At 46.8% G+C, this 20,087-nt stretch overlaps 1 protein-coding gene across 1 annotated transcript in view; it reads right to left on the bottom strand.

Moving 5' to 3' along the window:
- The window catches only part of BAHCC1 (BAH domain and coiled-coil containing 1), a 112,921-nt gene extending 107,721 nt beyond the window's left edge, over positions 1-5,200 (bottom strand). Inside the window, exon 1 of the mRNA XM_033138973.1 lies at positions 5,065-5,200. The gene's annotated coding sequence lies outside the window, so the exon portion shown is untranslated. The remainder of the gene's footprint in view (positions 1-5,064) is intronic.
- Positions 5,201-20,087: the final 14,887 nt, after the last annotated feature.

The following is a 20,087-nucleotide window of genomic DNA, read 5'->3' as shown; positions in this document are numbered from 1 at the left end:
ATAGCCGCTGCAGCAGCACACACCCAAGGAGCGGATTTGCAAAGCTTTTAAAGCGGTCATTAGGGCCCCTATTGGCTGAAGCGGGCCCAGCCGGATGGGGGGGTCAGGCAAATGGGAGTGTGGAGGGAGGGAGCGAAACGCCCCCCCCCCACAGACACCCACACAAAGAAAGGGGGGAGAAGCAAGTGATTCCTAAGGTAGGCTGGACTGGACAGGATGCATTGCTGGGGGTGAAGGGGGGGGTCCAATCCTTTCTGTCCATCTCTCCCTCCCTCTGCCTTGTTCCCGCGGTGGTGCTGGATGCTTAACTACTTTTATTGTTGTGTAAAGTGAAGGCCCTGGTTTGTCTTTCTTTATGCGTGTGTGTGTGTGTGTGTGGCAGAAAGACAGACACTTTTAGCTTTCCCAGCCAGGGAGCTCCTACCTACAAGGCAGGCAGGAACGAAGACCACGTAAAAACCCGGTCACCTCCCCCGTCTCGAAATTTGATTTTAGAGCATCCAGAACCCCTTTTCAGAAGGGACCCCTTTTATCGTCTTCATTTTAAAAACGAAAGGGGGGGGAGCTCTCTCCTCTCCTGGAATGGTCTTCTGCGATAGGAGAAGGGAGCAAAGAAAGGAGGGAGAGGTGCGGGAGGAGGCTTCCAGTGCGGGAGAGAGCGAGGGAGAAGTGTCCGCCGCGCACCTTCCCTCTCCCTCTTTGCACTGTGGGCTCGTTAAGAATCAATGCAAAGTAACTGGGATTGGGGGTGGGGGGATCCAGAGGCTTTTTTACACACACACACACACACACACACACACACACACTCTTACTTTAAGCAGGGTCTTCTAGAACCCAAAACGCATAAGGGGAGCATTTGAGACGATGCCCAGAAGAAGCAGAAGGAAGCCATCCAAGAGACTGGCTGACATCACATCCCTGTTTTTATTCCTCAACTCCCACTCCTCAAGTCCCCACTCCCCTTTCCACCCCAAGCAACTTTTAACACTCTTAACTTCACGGCTCTCTAATAAAAAACAGCGGCGAGGGTTTGCACCGGATTGCTGGTGAAAGACTAAAAGTCACTGAAACTCTCTTGTGTGAGTGAGAAAGAAAGACGCGCGCGCGCGCGCACACACACACACAAAAACAGGGGGCGCACAGCAGCAACTTCGCCAAAGCCCCATGCATTAGTCCTATTTTTTTTCTATTAAAGATCAATAGATTCTAAGAGAAGCTACAGGAATTATTTTTTCTCTCTCAAGCCATTATTTCTGCCTTTGATTGCTTCGCCCGTTTCCGCGCGCTTCCATTCCCCATTTGGTACTAGCAGCCCCTCTCGCCCACCATGAATACAACCATTGTTACCACGTTGTTAAATTGTACCACGTAAAGCTCATGGGGGGAGTTTTTCTTTTTTTAAGTTCGTGCTTTTCTTCTCTTTCAAAACGGGACGCATCATATCGTAGTTGCAGCCGGCTCCTCCGCTTCTACATACATTCTCCCTACCGAAAAAGAAGCGGGCGAGAATCTGGGGTGCCCCCTCCTCCCTTTAGACCCCAGATAATCCATGAATGAAATATCGTCTGTACAATATTCCAACGGAACTAGATTCAGCCCAGTGTTCGGGGCAGATAATTCTTACATTCTCCTCCTCAATGCAGGACTGAAGACGCCATCGTTTTATACCTCTTTTTATTTTATTTTATTTTTCTGTCCAAAAATGGGGCGAAGGAAGAGAGTGGTCTTTCTATGCTGAACATTAGGTGGTGGTTGTGGGGAGAAAGTCTTAAGTCCTTCCAAGATTCTCTTATTCTCTCTCTCTGCCTCCCTTCCGAAATCAGAGAAGGAACAATACGATCTCTCCTTAATGGAGGTTCTCCCCCCGCTTTAAATTTCTCCATTTCCCCGAACCTCCTCCCCCCTGCTCCCCAAACGGAGCTTCCAGTTTCCTGTTGCAAAGGGGCGGCAAGGCGGGGGGGGGGGGAGGAAAGAAAGAAAGAAAGAAAGAGAGAGAGAGAGAGAGATCCCCCCACTCGTCTACTCTAGAAACGGAGAAAAAAGGAGGCAGGGAAGACCATTGCGTCCCAGGCTGCCTTTGTGCTGCCTCTCCGGGATCGACAGACTAAACAAACCCTTTTCCCGCGCCTCTGCCATCGCGAGGGAGGGTGAGAGAGAGATCGTGGGGCGAAAGGATCTTCCGCTCTCCAACTTCGGCTTCCACACAAAGGTAGAAAGGATCGGAGGAATCTCTTCCGCCTCCCGCCACCCTAGCCTCCTCCGCCTCAAGATCCAGGCGCCGGGGCTCTGCGCCCGGCGGTCGGCTAGAACGCAGAAGTTTATTTTATTTTTTGTATTTTTACACTGGACTATTTTCCCCTCGGAAACACGCAAGCGAAGAGCCGCAGCGCCTCCTTCGTCTTGGCCAGCGAGGGAAGAAGCTCCGGCTCGGAGCGGAGCAGCGGCCTCGGCGGGAGACGAAGCTGCTGCGTTCGGCTGGCTCGGAGTGAGTCGCCGACCGGCCATCTTCGCGGCCTCCTTGCTTTCTTCCCGCGCTGATCCGCGCCCTTTTAAACCGGGTTTGGTTGGTTGGAGAAACCGCCTTCTGCTCAGCTTCCTGGGCTCCGATTCCTCCGAGGAGCAAAAACAAAAACAAAAAGAGCCGTATGTATGTTGGGGAGGAAGGAGGGCCGGGAGGAGCAGCAACAGTAGGAGGCCGGGGTTTCTACAAACTCGTCTCCCTCGCCAACGCCGATCACGCTCTCTCTAGGATCGGTGCGGTTTCGCGATTGGATCCCTGCCCCCCAACACTTTGAATAGCGCCCCTCTTATCTTAAGAGTGTGCGATCTCTCCCTGCTTGATCAAAAAGAGATCATACTCGGTAATTGCTAGCAAACTGCGCGCAGAGGCAAATGCTCCCTTTTTTCTTTTTCTTTCAAATGTCCCCCTTTCACGGTTTCTTTAATTAAAAAATAAAGAAATGGGAGAATTAGGGAGAAAGGTCCCTGGTCGGTGGAACAAAATAGACTGCAACAACCAGGGTTTCCCCTCCGTTTCTCCTAGCAGTGGGTGAGTTTCACCCATTAATAGAGGAAAAAACGCCACAATATACAGTACGAGCGCACCAGAAAGAGGCAAGGAAACAATGTTTTCACAACAAAATTACGACCGGCAAGGAAATCTGGAAAGGATCTAGCAAAAGAGGGCTGGGAATGGGGAGAAGGGGACGCCAGGGAGTTGCACAAAAAAAACGCTGTCCGGGTCCGAGGCCGCCTTCCCAAAGCACAGTTGCCGTCGCCCCCTCCATCTGCCGCTGCCTCGCCAACCCGTCCTTTCACTACCTCTTTTGTTAACAGAAAAGTCAATCCCTTTAATTAAAAATCGTTAAATAAATCTATCTCTTTACTAGCACAAATATACTTTCTATACCGAATTTGCAAAGACATCGATAGGTTCTCGCGCGGCGAGGTCCAGAGGTAATTTGATTTGAGGAGGAAGAGAAAATAAAAGAAGCAAGAGACTTTAAAATATAACGCAGATGCACATCTACATGCTTTTTGGCCTCTTCAGAAAAACAGAAAGTTAATGCTTTTCTTCGTACAGAAAGTCCTGGGTCTCTGAGCAAGCTTTTTTTGTCCGAGGCACTGGATCTCTCAGATTTCTTTTCACGGCGCAACCCTGCGCATGTTTACTCGGGAGTAAGCGCCCCGGTGCTGCCTCTGGCTTCCTCCTAGAGTGAGCGCGCATGGGGGTGCTGAGTAAGGCCCGCACCCTGAAGAGGGAGTAAGCCTTATTGAGCGCGGTGGAAATTACTTGTGAATTAAACATGCATCGGATTATTATTGCTCGGTTACTTACTCTTCGAGCGGGAAACAAAAGCGAGGCCTGAACAAAGCAGATCGCAGGGAGCTCAGCTTAAAAACGGGCGTAAAGATAAAGTCCGGTACTTGGGAGTGTGGCAATTGGGAAGGGAGGTGGGGTTTTATATTTTTTTAAAAAATGCTTTTGCAAGCAACTTTAGATAGGGGTTTTGATTATACAAAGAAGGGGGAGAAGAAGGGCGATTTGAGTTTCGATTCAAAGGCTATCTTTAAAACATTGCCTGCGAGTCGCGGCCAACGTTTGGAAGAGGGTTCTACTTTCCTTCCTGCAACAACGTGGAGGCGCCGCGGGTTTTGTTCTAAGCTAAGGCTTTTTGCTCTGACTGCTGGTACGCTTCAAAAGCAAAACGTCCCCACTATTAATCTTTTTAAACGGGGAGCCCTCCTGCCCTCTTCTAAATTAACGACAGTTCTATGCAAGGGCATCACATTAGTTTTATTGTTGTTGTTTACAAAGTTAACAAAAAAGAGGAGGCGAAGAAATGTGCCTTTGCACGCAGCCTTGCAAAACGGTGTGGGCTATCTCCCAGCAGCCCGATTTCAAATATATTAAAGAGATAAGCGAGGTGATACCGCTATGGGGAACCAACTCGGTTTTCTAAAAGAAGGATGCGTGAAGCCCTGTTACCTCTTTTGTGAGGGCGGGCAGTTTAAGTGGAGGTTTTGTGTGTGTGTGTAAGTGTAAACACACACACATTTAAACACAAAACCGTAACTTGGGGGCAATAAATTGCACACTCTTCCTCAATGAATAAAGTTCCTTTACAGCGCTAACGTAAATACAGAGCAAAATTGCGCGCATATATATATATGTATGTATGTATGTATGTATGTATGTATGTATGTATGTATGAATTGTTTTCATTTTCAGGGGGATTTCGGCTGGGTATGCACGCGTGGAGGTTTTGAAGGAGAAATTTGCAAGGAGCTTCTGCAGTTACAAGATGGGGGAGAGAGAGATGTACAAAAGTGGCAGGCAGGGGCTGGGCGAGTTGGAATGTTTTTGCCATGTGGTGGGGGAGGAAGAAGGCGAAATTTCTCTCTCCCCCGCCCCCACTTTGGAATTAAATCTCCATTCATGCGGCAGTTAATGAGAAGGAAAACAAGAAGAGAACGCGTTAAAAATAATAAAAAGATGGGGGCCGAGAAAAAACTTCACAAATGCAAACAATGAGAACAAATCGAGACAAAACAATTACTTACAGATCGCTGCTTTCCTGGGTCAAAGTTCTGTTTAACAAACCGCAGGAACAAACAAACAAAAAAAATCCACTTCACTGTAAAAAAAGCGGGGGCCACTGGAGATATCCAAGTCGTGGACTGGAAAACGCCAATATTAGAATACAGGTGATTTCCCCCCCCCCTTCTCTCTCTCTCTCTCTCTCTCTCTCTCTCTCCTTTCCCCGGAGCTCCTTTCTTTCTCTGTCTCTAGAAAGCGGAAACTGGAGATGGTTTTTGCATGTGTGCGCGCAAGATCACAGATCTCCTTTTTTTCCCCCACACCGCCGCCAAGGCGTTTGAGGATTTGCTTTTTTGCGGCGACGGCACAGTCCTCTATGGCTGCTGTTGTTGTTGCTGCTGTTATTATTATTACGAATTTGGCATTTAGTCGCGAGTCTTCTGCTCCCACTCCGAGGTCCCCCTCCCCTCCTACTTGCCCGTGTGGAGTAAATCCATTCAATTAGGGCACCAAGACGGAGCTGGAGGCTCTATAATCTCAAATTTATGGCCGGATGACGTGCCTCTCTCTCCCACAATGGAGACCAGTGACATTAAACAGAAAATTGATGAGAGAGAAGCGAAATCTAATCTCTTTCCCCCCACTTCTTCCACGCCATTGCTGCTGCTACTCGCTGGCCTTTTTTTTTTTTCCTTCCATGGTTTGGAGCGGCGGGGTGGGGGGCGGGGAGGGCGAGACAGGATTTTCTTGTTGTTGGTTGCGGTGGTGGGTGTGAGAAGGGAGCGCGCTCGGGGTGGGGTGGGGAGGAGAGCAGTACAGTTTATAGTCTCCGGAGGCAAATATGATCCGAACCATTTATTCATTACCCTCTCGCGATCCCTGTACAATTGAGGCATGTGCTAAGGGAGAGCAAGAGGCTTGCCGGAGTTTCCGAAATCGCCCCCAATCCTACTTCACGCACATCTTCTCCACACCCTCTCACCGCCCCCTTTTTATCTCGCTGTATTTTATTTTGAATCTACGGCTTGGGCTTTGGAGATTTACAAGACCTTTTTTTTTTTTTTAGTGCAAAGTGGCATTTTCTCCCTGGCTCAAGAAATACAGTCGGAACCCCTGCTTTTACGGATATGTGTGTGTGTGTTGAGGAGGGACTCTCAGAAAAATAAAGAAAATATTCATGCGCAAAATGAGAAGTTTTCTTTTGAAGCTGGCTACATTCCGCTCTATTAGGAGACAGGCGCTATCTTACTCGTCAACACACACACACACACACGAGAGAGAAGGCGGAGGGAGCGAGAAAGGCGCGCGGGGGGGGGGGAGAACCCTAAGCAGGATCTGTTGGACCAAAGACAAAAGTAACGTCCCTGTTGCAGCTGCAAACGCAGCGCGGGGGAGGGTGCGCGCGGGTGTGTGTGTGTGTGTGGAGTGAGCAGAGGAAACCCCAGCAGCTCCGCGTTCCAAACAAGAAGAGGAAACTGAGATTTGCGTTCCCTGGCTACTTCTGCTCTGTGTGTGCGTGTGTTGCACAGCCTATCTGCCACACGTACTTCCAACAGCAAGAGAAGCTCCCATTCACCGCCCCAGCAGCAGGCTCCTCTCAATTAAATCCCTCCCCCCCCCCCCAGACTCGCAATTTCAGCCACAGAAGACACCCTGCAAGAGCCGGAGGCGAGGAGGGACATTGTCCAGAGCTTCGCCATTTACTTTCAAGTTTCTTTTCTGCCGCCCCTTCTTCTTCCTCCCCGCTTCCCCCCTCCCCCCGGCACCTCCCAATATCACCGTCCTTGTCTGGAGATGAGTTTACAAACTCCGCCGCTGCTCCCAGCGCCACAGACATAACAATGGCCCGGTGGGGGAGCTGGATGAATCTAGTGGATTTTGCACTTTTTTTTTCCTTCCAAGGGGCAGGGGGGGGGGCGACGACGACACCAGGAACTCCCAACTGGCTCCTCCCGAGCCTCTTTTGTCTGTTTATGCCTGGAAAGTCATCGACATCGGAAGAGTTGCAGAAGCAGCTACCACAGGAGCCAGCCCGGCCTCGCTACAAACTCCCTCGTGACACTTTCCCTCCCCTGCGCCCCCTCCCTCCGCACACACATGCAAGAGTTCAGTCTTGTAGCAGGGAGTACCATAGGCCTGTAATAAGGGGACATATTTTCATTTGGTTGGTTTGAAATCTGCCACTTTGTAATGAAAATGGTACCTGGACTTGTGGGTATCAGTGGGTCAATATGGAGTTCCATAAAAGCCAACCAATGGCCATGTCTACTTGTTTTTGAGCAGTGCTGCAGCATTCCAGTGAAATTGCTCTCAAACGAATGGATTTTGTGCTTTTAAATGTTTTCAGCACTGTTTTTAAATCGGTTACTTTATTTGTTTCGTAATGTGTTATATTAATTGTGTGGCTTTAGCTGTATCTGTTTTAATTTATGCTATGAGCCATCTTGAGTCCTGCACTGGGAGAAAGGCAAGCTATAAATAAAATAAAATAAAATAAAATAAAATTCAATATTGCAGTTACAAAGGCAGCTGGCAGCTGCGGAATGTGATATTAGACTAGAGGATCGTCACCACGTGTAAGTGGCTGTGTCCATATCCAATGATGCTCATTCCTTAAGTCTTCTTAGAGTATATTATAACCTAGTATTCTGACTGTGCATTAGATGAATGCCTTCCAGGTGTTGGCCTTCCAGATGTTGCTGGACTACAGCTCCCATCATCCCTGATCATTGGCCATGCTGGCCGGGGCTGATGGGATTTGGAGTCCAACAATATCTGGTCTGGTGGACCAAACAAGTCCTCCATACATGCTCTAGATAATTCTAGGGAATAGTGTTTATTATGCAAATGACCCTCTAGTCTAGGAAGACAAGACTGAAGTCTGGTTCTGACATTTTGTGCATTGTTTCTCTTCCTGAGTGCCTTGTTTCCTTGACCTTGTTTTGCCCTTCTCACTTCAGACCATGCCTACCTTGAAGGACTATGGTTAGATCCCTTGGTCTTCACCCTCTCTCTTGCCTCTTCCCTATCAGAGTTGCAAGGATGAATAAGAATACAGATTTGGATGTCTCATTACCTGTTGCTCAGACACTGCAGGGACTGGAACAAGACCTGGCGGTATCACTTCCTGTCCCACTGGGACCAACCCGTTTATCATCTTCTCTTGTTGCTCACCTCTCAGCATTAAAGTTGGCATTCTGAGCTCATGGCACTCCTGTTGCACAGCTTGGACCTTTGCGCACAGAAGGGAATTCATGCCGGCTTGATTTCTGAAACAAGAGGTGATATGGGGCTCATTTCCCACGACCTCTCCCCATACTGAAGCCACTCAGATGGAAGAGGAGACATTCTTGCCTGCACAAGTGGTAGGTTCCCTAGCACTCGGCAGGCCCCAAATGCACAGCAGGAGGGTGTTTTTGGCTTGACAGATCACAAGCCATACAGTCCAGATTTAATAAGAGGCTAAGAATATGTTTTCCCCATTTGCCCCAGTGAAATGTCTCTTGGTGACATTATCTGCCTTCCCTTCCCTGCTGCAATGTCAGAGGACCTCATAGACCTCCCATGGGGGCAAAGCACGAATTTTCAGACTGATTCTGTAGCCGAGGCCAGAGAGGCTGTCCTCAGCACATGGCAGAGGACTCCACCGCTGTAAAGAGAAATGCCCCAGAGCACCTTGTTTGTGAGCTGAAGTCTTGAACACCGTATCCACATTGAGAAGTATGTGGGTATTTAATTGCATTCAGGTTGGGTGCAAGGTTAGTCATCTGGGGCAAGGAAGGTGATGTGCCTGGGTAATGTCCTACCATGCCTACCTTCATATGGAGGAGGTCAATGTACCCTTTTTGCCTGCCTTTCTTTGGAAAGGTGCCCTGTTAGCTTAGGGCAAGGGGTGATTTCAAATACCATTCTGATGTTCTTCATCATGAAGGACATCTGCTTTGTTTCCTCTCCTCCACCCCTTATTTATTTATATATATTTTTAAAGCTTTTCTGAGTTTCTGAAGACTCGCAAGCTTTTCTATGCCTCTGGGTAGTTAGGTCTGCACTTGTTATAGGCTGCTTTTAGATTCGGGATGGTTCACACACTCTTACCAGGCTTACTTCAGTTTAAACTGAACCAAATTGATGCTGGGCCGGGGGCAGGCAGGTTACTTAAGCGGCTTTCAGTTTTCCCACCTGGTTTTCTTGTTTAATCTAGATGTGCCCTAAATTAATCTTGAGATGCCTACCAGAGTAAAGAAACTAGCATGGATCTGACTCCTGGAGCCACACAGATATCAGGGACATCCAGACATTCTAAGTCAGAATGAAGCACATGCTCTGGTTATCTATTTTTACTTTAGCTTTACAGAAGAGCACCTGAGAAGATAGGTTGATGCAGGGACTTTACAAGGGCTCAAAAAGTAGTTGGGTGGCACGGGGTGGGGTAGAAACTAGAAAAATTTGAAATCTATATACTGTTTATAGCATTTGGCTTTAAAGTGCTCTTTTGCTTTCTGTGTTTCTAGTCTTCTATAAAGATGCAGGGTAAAATTCAACGTTGTGTTCCTCTAATCATTCCATCTGCACTCCCTGTATGCTGTTCTGGAGGTTCCCCCACCCATAAACCAATTTTGGGGCTGCAGGAGAAGAGGGAGAAAGCCCTGTTGCTCAAGCGGACGTCCTTGTGCAGTTCTTCTGCCGATGGGGCCGGTTAGGTGAATCCTGCCTGCAGCGTTTCAAGTGTTGTCTTTGGACCAAGACCTGGGTTAAAATCCTCTGCTGCAAAGCTCAGAGATGACACTGGGACAATCACTGCCAGCCTAACTTCTGCTCCGACTGAGAACAGGCAGCTCCACTGCTTTGCAAGTCAGAAAGCACCTCTGAATGTTTGTATGTCTTTCTCACAAACATGGCTAGAAACTTGCTTTTAAATTAAAAATCAAAAATTAATAGTTTTAATCAAGAATCAATATTATTCTTGGGCCGCACATGTGTCTGGAATACATGTAGACTCTGTGATTGGTTTTAAATGGCTTGCCTAATTTAGCTGACATGTAGATTAATTTTTTAAGGTCAGTTTCTATGCTGGACAAAGGTCATCGTTAGTAAAGGGCATAAATTTAAATACTTTAACATGAGCAAATGCATCTTGTCCTTTCCATTTTAAAAAAAAAATTAAGTGCCAACAACCACAAGAATGCAAGGAACTAGGGTTGCAGGGAAACTTCTACTTTTAAACTGATTGAGGGCGTGGATTGGAGTTTAGGGTGTATTTTAGGCCTCTGATTGAAATTGCCAGATAACTGAAATGGGATCTCTGCCCCTCATAAGCCTGAAAGGACGGAAGTCATTCCAGAGGTCCTGAGACCTTTTCCATGCTCTGTGCCTCCATTTCTACTACGCTGCTCCTGGTGTAATCATGCCTTTTCTGACCCTTGGACGAAATGCAGGAGCATAAAAGCCACAATGCACAAATCCAGCAAGAATTGGGTCTTCCCTGCTCCCCTCGCTCCTGCCCACCTGAGGTATTCTCTCTGTACTAGTTCTGGAATGATGAGGGCGACAGGAACTAGCTAGCTATAGCTGCGACGGTGTCAGCAGCACTGAAGCCCAATGTGGGTCTTGAATGGGGGAACCTAAGAAATGGTAGATGTGAACCTAGCCGTTGGCGTATCAGCTAGTTCTGGCCAAGAAGAGAACTTCAGGGAGACCAACCACACCAGCCAAGAAAACCTTCCTGTACTAGGGGAGGGGAACCAGTGGTCCTCCAGATATTGCTCAACTACAACTCCCATCAGCATGACCATTGGCCATGCTTGCTGGAGCTGATGGGAGTTGAAGTCTAACAACATCTGGCAGGTTACAGGTTCCCTCTCCTTTGCTGTACCATTTACCGGTAATCTAAGAACTCAAATGGATGTCTTTTTTTTTGGATTCCTGTTGACATTCTAGGTGCACCAGGTGGCTGCAGCAGAAAGGGTGTTCTTGGTGGTTACACTCAACTGCGGAACCACCCTCCCTGGGGATCTTGCCAGTCACTTGCCTTGATACCATTTTGGTTCAAGGGAAATACCTTTTACTCCCCTCCCTTCCAGAGGCTTTTTAATCCTTTCTACATTGCTTTTGTGCTGCTTATTTGTTTGTAATTCTGCTGACTGTTCATTTGTCCTGTGGTGTCTTGTTCTTCTTTTAATGTTTGTGTTTTCATTTGCTTTACTGTAAATTTTAACTTTTCATTAGGCATCCTGCTGGGTCTGGGAATCTGTTGAAGGTCAGGGTATAAACTTGGCAACCAACCAAATAATTGGATACCTTTATTCCACCCGCAGCAAGTTGGAAAAGTAAATTCCTTTCTTCCTTCCTCTCTTTCTTTCTTTCTTTCTTTCTTTCTTGTTGACAATTTGACTTTATTAATAGTATTTTTTATTTGCATATTTCAATATTTTAAAACAACAACATGTAACTGAGCCTTCTTAGAAAGGTGTCTTGGAACTAAGTTTAAGGAAAAAAACAGAGAACTGCTGGCAGTCAACAGAAGCTCGGCAGATGGGAAAAGGTGTGTGCAGTTGTGAAAAGGATGGCCAATCAAGGCTGGGGGAAAACCCTCTCAAGGATTCAGAGGAAGAGGAAGCGATGATGTGCCTTCATGGTGGCGCCAGCACCGGCCACCAAAGCTACAGAACATGGCCAGGCCCTTCTCCTCCCACCATTATTTCAGAATCTGAATTGCGGAAGTAGAACACGCATGCTTCGCACTAAGTTTATACAATTAAATGTGCCCAATTTGCATGGTGCATTCCGGTTACAGAATTTGCATTTTGTGGTTGTATTTGATTTATGTGCGTGTGTGTGTGTGTTAGCAAAAGCACACAGCCCTGTGGTAACAACTGAGCTGATTTCTAGGCAATGATATGTAGGTATAAACCTGTTTGTGCATTAAGGTGAAACCCTTGTTTTTTCACTGAGCTGAAGCCCTGCAGGTGTAACAGGTTGAAACTGTGTCATCAGACTGTATAGAAACCCATCCTGCATGTATAGTTTTTAGGCTGAGAAGGAGGGAACACCCAAGGAGTTTAAGCAATGGTATTTTGGCACACAGACCTTATACAAACCCCACCCAATTTTTGATAGAAGCTTAGTAGTAGTAGTAGTAGTAGTAGTAGTAGTAGTAGTAGTAGTAGTATTAATACCCCGCCTATCTGGCTGGATTTCCCCAGGCACTCTGGGTAGCTTACAGCATATCTGAAAACATCAAGCATTAAAAACCTCCCGATACAGGGCTGACTTCAGATGTCTTCTAAAAGTTGTGTAGTTCTTTATCTCCTTGACATCTGAAGGGCATTCACAGAGACGGCGCCACTACCAAGAAGGCCCTCTGCCTGGTTCCTTGTAACTTTACTTCTCTCAGTGAGGGAACCAGCAGAAGGCCCTCGGAGCTGGACCTCAGTGTCCGAGCTAAGCGATGGAGCTGGAGACGCTCCTTCAGGTATACTGGGCGGTGGCCGTTTAGGGCTTTAAAGATCAGCACCAACACTTTGAATTGTGCTTGGAAACGTACTGGGAGCCAGTGAAGATCCTTTAGGCCTGGTGTTATATGGTCCCAGTGGCCACTCCTGGTCACCAGTCTAGCTGTCGCATTCTGGATTAGCTGTAGTTTCCGAGTCACCTTGGAAGGTAGCCCCATGTAGAGCACATTGCAGTAGTCCAAGCGGGAAATAACCAAGGCAAGCACCACTTTGGCAAGACAGTCTGTGGGCAGGTAGGGTCTCATCCTGCGTACCAGATCTTCTGCGAACTTTTGATCTTTTGGCTGCATAATTATTTTCTCTCTCTCACACACACACACATTCACATCACTGGAAATTTTGCTATCTGGCAAGGAATTTGATTTCCAGAAGTACATTAGAATTCATGGAAGAGTAATTGTTAGAGGCAAGGTTACTACGCCCTGCAAAGCACTCCATCACCATCACTGTCCAATGCTGAACCTAGTCTTCCCACATCCATCTCAATCCAGTCTGGGTCTCCTTCAGTATTCAGCCTCGTCAGAATACTGGAATTCTGCAAAAACCAGAACACTGCAAGCAGACAGAACTTCCGCTCGGAGGCTTTAGACAAGCCACACTCCCACTGCTTCAATACCCCATCTGTAAAACTGGGAAAATAAAGACCTACTTCAAAGGGTATTTTGAGGAGAAATGATAAGGAAGACTGAAACGTCCTTGATGCGCTGCAGCTGCAGCTTCCATGCACAGTTAGAGTAGAGCAGGACTTACTTCTGGGTAAGCAAGCCTAGGAACGTGCTATAAAAACAGCTGCGATCTTGGTGAAGAAAGGCCATATGCCCTAAGGTGGCAGTAAAAATGCCACTGCCTAAGCCCTGATAGCTTGAGCGAGCCAGGACTGAAGGTATGTGGGCAGATTTTGAACACACATTCTGCCACTGACACGAACAGTAGGGAAAATTTTGTCCACTTTGTTTGCTTTTAGCTCAGCTGGTTAGAGCATGGTGATGATAATGCCAAGGTTGCAGGTTCGATCCCCGTATGGGGCAGCTGACAATCCCTGCATTGCAGGGGGGTTGGACTAGATGATCCCCAGGGTCCCTTCCGACTCTACAATTCTACGATTAGTGAGGGTGTGGGTGTGGGTGTGTATAAAATAATTGATTATTTGTTTTATATAAGTTTTCATACGTTGTTATGTCTTATTGGTATTATCGGTATTATCTTTGTTTCGTGTTTTGTTGCTGTTTGTTTTTCTTCTGATTTTGTACTATTATTTTCATGTTTAGTTTGACAAGTGTGTGCTTATGTGTTGTAAATAAAAAAAATTAAAAATACAATTCTACGATTCTGTGATGCACTCTTTTCATGGCAATGAGGGGGTAGGTGACTTCTGGTCTGGCAGATCCAACGCCCTCACCCACCCCACCCCCCAGCATGCCCCAGGAGCACACCCCGTTTCTGGAAATGCTACCCTTGGAGCATCTTCAGTTACAGAGTGACATCAGTGTGGCTTTCAGGTGCCACAATAGGGAGACTTCTGCCCATGGGCCTCCCATTCTGCCCTTGATCTTGCTCTCACCTGGAGAGAGGGTCTGCAGCCACCCCACAGCCTCTCAGTTGCCTGCCCGCTTGATGGCAGGATTGCTTCCTTAAGCAGCGCATTCATTTCAAAGCATGCTGCATGCGAACATCAAAGGGGCTTGCTTCCATGTTTATGTGTCTTGCACAGGGGTCCTAAAGTATATGGGGAAATATTCATAGAGTTAGTGGTGGCAATGGCTGCACTCCTGCACAATCAGCCTGACTGCAACATTTGCATTTGCGTTTTTTTTTTTAAAAAAGCATACATTTCTCATTTCTGTGTGATCATCACCAGCCCTTTCAGCATTGTTTGTGACAGTAAGAGGATCCTCCCCGCAATATCTAAGCAGGGAAGCCCTCACCTCCATTTCGCTGATGGAAAGTAGGAGGCTGGAACAATTTGCCCATAGTAACAAAGTGAGGAGTACTGTCGTAATTTGCCCTTTTCGCGAATTTATCCCAAACTCCTGGTCTATCTCTGTGCTCGCCGTCCTGATTAAACGTTTCCTGCTGACGCTTGTGCATAGATTTTGGCAGAGCCTGTGACTTTTTTTGCTTTGGAACAAGGGCTGTGGCCCTGAGTGGGGAGAAGAAAAAGAACCAACTTAACTCCTATTAGCCACTGCCATTGTATCAGATGTGTTAATAATCGGGTTTGCTAATGCAATTGCTACCACGATGCGAAAATCCGACTGGAAAATGTATTAGAGCAATTATCCCTCTTACTACCTCAGCCTGGTGTAGCATTAATATTCAATTTTGATGTGGAAGTCCTATTATGTTAATGACTTTTGTGACAAAAGTCATTAATGTAAGACTCTCTCTTTTTTTTAACGGCACGGCATTAGCTGGGTTGAATACCAACGTGACGTCGGGTAAGTCTAACAAGATAAAACAGAAACTTGCCGTCGCCGCACCGTGCAGTTCCTTAACATATTCCTAGCGTGTTAGCGAGAGCTGCCATTACCTCGCTACAATGGGGAATGATATACACTACAAAGTCAATAATTCGACAAGACCGAGCCTTGTCTAGCGAGAGCTCTAGTTCCTCAAAACCACAGCCTGTTATCAGAATCTCAAATAAAAGCCTATGGCAAAGGCAGTTTGTTGCTGCTCTATGATTATAGAAATAGCCCGTCCAGAAGTACCAGAGGGCTGTTTTTAATTCAATGTCCCTTGGAGCAAAGCTTGCAAACTGTCCCTCATTACAAAGTGCATCACTCAGTGCTTTTTTTTGGGGGGGGGAGTTGTTTTTTGTTTTTTTTATAAAGCCAAATTTCTGAACGTCCTGCGCTAAGTGTGCTGTGTGGTGCCCTAAATTGCAGGTGTACAAAAAGCTGAATCAGGAAAGGAAGCCATAGATGGGAAACTTCTGTAGATTTGCTCTGAACCACACAGCGTTGCAAAGGCACATCAGCAGTGCCTTGCAACGAACAATGCGCAGCAGGCATCAAATCCCACAAACGGAGTTTGGCCCTCTCCTGGGCGGACAGAGCTCACACTTATTTAGAAAAAGCCGAGCAGGATAAGGGTGCAATGAAGAGGAGGGATTTTCATAGGATTTAAACAATGGCTGTTTAAGTGTGGTATGGTCCTCCTTAGTGAGACAAGGACAGTTGGGAGCTCCTCTCTTAATTTCTCAGAGTCTTTAGGTAGTGGAAGTGCTAGTGCAGGGGTAGGCAAACTAAGGCCCGTGGGCCAAATGCGGCCCAATCACCACCTCAATTCGGCCCACGGACAGTCCAGGAATCAGCATGTTATTACATGAGTAGAATGTGTCCTTTTATTTAAAATGCATCTCTGGGTTATTTGTGGGGCATAGGAATTTGTTCATTTCCCCCCCAAAAAATATAGTCTGGCCCACCACATGGTCTGATGGACGGTGGACCGGCCCACGGCTGAAAAAGGTTGTTGACTCCTGTGCTAGTGAGGAGTAGAAATGCGACCCTCAGCTTATTGGAGGACTGTTGTTGGTTATGTTTACCTTTCGGCTTCCTTAAGTCCAGGCTGAAATTAAAAGCAACTGCTGAAACCTCTGGAGTAGAAAAAGACTTTATCTTGAACGATGGAAAAAATCACAGTCACCGAGAGCTTAAGGGTGCCTCTGTCAGAAGGTAGAGCGAAGCTACTTGCCTCAGGTCATGGATTGCCAGGCAATGCGAGGGCAGAAATGTTCAAAATGTGCTACCTCCTGCAATTCCAGCACACACACATACACTGGCTTGAATATCTAGGAATATAGGGAACTGTGTTATTGCCACTAGTCCACCAGGTCTGCTACTGTCTCCACTGAGCTCTCCAGGATTCCAAAGAGAAATCTTTCCCAGCTCTACTTGAAGATAGCAGGAATTGAACCTGGAACTTTCTGTATGCAGAGCATGTGCCCTGCTTCTGAGTGATGGCCCCTCCCCTTGAGGCTGGCAGAAGACTTTGAGTGATAAATGGCATCTCCCGCTCTCCTACTAATTACATTTTCTCCCTCCTGCTCAAGTTTTTTGAGTTCTGGATGCCCAAATAGGCTGGGTTAGAGTTAAGGAAGGAGGGCGAGAAAACACGATTTTTGCTGCCGCTTGACCTCAAAGTTTACTTGTTTGTTCTTTTAAAAAAGTAAGAAATACTTTGTAAAAAATAGAGAAATGAAATTTTGAAACAACAACATAAACAAACGTTGCAAATTCTGGACATTTGTCTACCATCAAGTTTGATGCAAATTTCATTTTGGTTGACTACATGTGTCTGTTTGTGGAGGTCAACTTCAATTGGTTGCCCAGAAGTCAAGTGGCCGTGTAAACAACAGGATAGAATTTTTATAGCTTTAGCCATTTTGTTGGAGACAGAATTTCAGCAGGAGTAGCAGGAGTATGCCTTCCCCACCCCACCCCTGCACTGCCTGGCTCTGCTTGCAGTCTGCCTCAGTGTGCATTTTCAACGAGACATTTTAAAGGTCAGTGTCACCCATGCAGGTCTGGGAAAGTTGCAAGCGGCGTGGCAGAGCGGAGATAATGTCCCCAATTCATTATTCTGACTCAGGCCCTTTTCCCAGTCCTCCTGCTTCTTCTTTTTTCTCCTCCAAGAAACAAAACAGATACATAAGGTTGGTAAGATGAAGTGTCCTCTGCTAATGTCTGCCTGCGATACAGCCCAAAGGGCTTGGCAAAGAGACTGTGCTGAAGACATTCAGAAGCAAAAGAACACAAATGAGTTTTAAGAGACGTTTTTGATTTATTTCTGGAGCAGAGGCAAATGGCGAGCTGGGGATGGAGAACTTAGGACACCTGGTGTGAGGCTGAACTGGGAGGGGGGCACTTTAAAGGACCAGGATATGCAGGCGGCAGCAGCATATTCCTTTCTCAGAAATGTGTTTTCTTCGAGACGGAAAAAGGAGTGGCGGTAGCAGCAGCAGCAGCAGCAGCAACAACAACCTATGAGCCTCCCTTGACCTATTTGGGCTGCTGTCCATTGTCCCTTTGTTTGCTTGTCTGGATTTTCACAAATCATCCCAATATATCCATCCAGATGGGCCAATCAGTTTTCTGCAGAGCACTCCCTGCTTTTAGCCGCTGCTGCTGCTGGGATTTCCGTCCGCTCCGGCTACAGAAAAGTTCAGCCAGCAGATAGGCAAGAGGAGTCCTGAAGTAGAGGAGAAAGCATGTCATCACCATGTAGGCTCTCTTCTGACAGGCTACACAAAGCCAACTGTCAGGTCCCATTGCCACTGGGGAGCTCTGTCCTGGTGGAGGTGCCAAAGGGGAAGGCCAAGCAGAGGGCTCCCCCCCCCCTCACGGTCCAGCCATCATGTGACAATTCCCTGGGAAAACCTATTTTTCTGGCCGACTCATTGGTCCTACACACTGAGGGGCTATTGTCATTTACTGTTTATTGGGGCCTCAGGGACAATGAGGGCAGAGGGGTGGTGTCAGAAAGACCATTTGGCCCAGGGGCTTCAAGCTCAAAGGAGGCCTCAGATTTAGACAGTTAATTTTTTTTATATAAGTTTCGCAGCTTGTTTATATGCACACCGGACCCAAATGTGACACACTCTCAGCTAGAAAAGGCTTTGTTAAGTATCCCAACCCCCTCAAAAAAAAGTTACATCCCTCTTTATGTTTGGCACTTAATTCTGTTTTTTGGGTGTTGTCATTTTTATTTTTATTATAGCTAAGGGTCTTAAAGGGGACACGGGTGGCGCTGTGGTCTAAACCACAGAGCCTAGGTCTTGCCAATCCGAAGGCCAGCGGTTCAAATCCCCGCAATGGGGTGAGCTCCCGTTGTTCGGTCCCAGCTCCTGCCAACCTAGCAGTTTGAAAGCACGTCAAAGTGCAAGTAGATAAATAGGTACCGCTCCGGTGGGAAGGTAAAACAGTGTTTCTGTGCGCTGCTCTGTTTTTGCCAGAAGCGGCTTAGTCATGCTGGCCACATGACCTGGAAAAATTGTCTGCGGACAAACGGTGGCTCCCTTGGCCAGTAAAGCGAGATGAGCGCCGCAACCCCAGAGTCGTCCGCAACTGGACTTAATTGTCAGGGGTCCTTTACTTTTACCTTTAAGGGTCTTAAAAGCTGGAATGGCCAGGCTTCTCTGAACCTCCAACATAATCTATGGGATTCTACTTTCTGTGCTATGGGCTAGGAGTGCATTGCGAAAGGGATGTCCCCCCTCTACTTTTAAGAAGAGGGAGCGACGGTCTTGCCTTGTATGGGTAACATTGCTTTTTTTCTTTTCTTTTTGGTGAGGCCTCAAAAACTCGCTGCCACCTCTGCTCTTGAAATTCACAGCTTGCGTGCAATTTAATATTGGATGAGCCTTTGAACTTTGCTGAGAATCTTGGCTCTCTTGTTAAAAATCCCCCCCCCCTTTAGATCCTGAAGGTTTTGGAGGGCAGGCTGTCAAAGCCCAACTATATCGCTTGCTAGTCCATTCATTTTTATCAAAAAATATATATATAACCCTTGATTGCAATAAAATCTCAAAGCGGTTTACAAGAAATATTAAAATTGTCCATGAAAGGCAGTTAGAAAACATTTGAAGGTGATTAAAACCAACAGTAAGGAGAATAAAACACGTCAAGATCTGTATGTCTGGATAGGCTTAAAACGAAACTGTTTTAAGCGGGTGCCAAAAAGAGAACAGCAAAGGTGCCTGGTTGAAATTATTAGGGAGTTCCAACGTGTAGGTATTGCTGCATTAAAATAGAAGTCTCTTACACTGCAGAGTATTATGTGGCACCTGTAACAGTAGCGGTTCCACAAATTGAAGTGGACATCTATGGAGTAGGGAGATCTCACAAGTGGTCTCAAGCTGTGAAGGGCTTTACTGGGTTTGAGCTCCACATTGGGCAAAAGATTCCTGCATTGCAGGTGGTTGGACTTGGTGACACTTGGGGTCTCCTCCCAACCCTATGATTCTAGAACCTACATACCAGCAGCAAGTAGCTTCTTCTTGTTCTTCTCCTCTTCTTTGGCAATCACTCATAGCAGAGTAAGGTTGTCTTCCATAAATACAGTTTTAAAAGTAAGTCCGAAAGTGACTGTGGAGGCTACTTCTGGATCCACATGCCCTTCCACAGTGGGGACATTGGTTTCTGGGTGAGAGTTGATCTCGGTGTGGATCTGCCAAGCATGCCTTCCTCTTAGCGCGTTTCTCCCTTTCATCCTGTGTTTGAGCGTCTTCAAAACCCATGACAACTTTGGTAAAGGCTTTCTTCAATGGGAGCGCCCACAGGCCAGTGTTTCCCAGTTGTCGGTGTTTATACTACATTTTTTGAGATTTGCCTTGAGAGAGTCTTTAAACCTCTTCTGTTGACCACCAACATTACACTTTCCATTTTTAAGTTCGGAATAGAGTAGTTTCTTTGGAAGACGATAATCAGGCATCCTCACAACATGACCAGTCCAACAAAGTCGATGTTGAAGAATCATTGCTTCAACACTGGTGATATTTGCTTCTTCCAGTACAATGGCATTAGTTCGCCTGT

Source organism: Lacerta agilis, chromosome 2 (genome assembly GCF_009819535.1).
Source record: "Lacerta agilis isolate rLacAgi1 chromosome 2, rLacAgi1.pri, whole genome shotgun sequence".
NCBI classification, from domain to species: domain Eukaryota; kingdom Metazoa; phylum Chordata; class Lepidosauria; order Squamata; family Lacertidae; genus Lacerta; species Lacerta agilis.
Note: the sequence above shows the minus strand (reverse complement) of the source record. Positions and strands in the feature narration are given on the sequence as shown.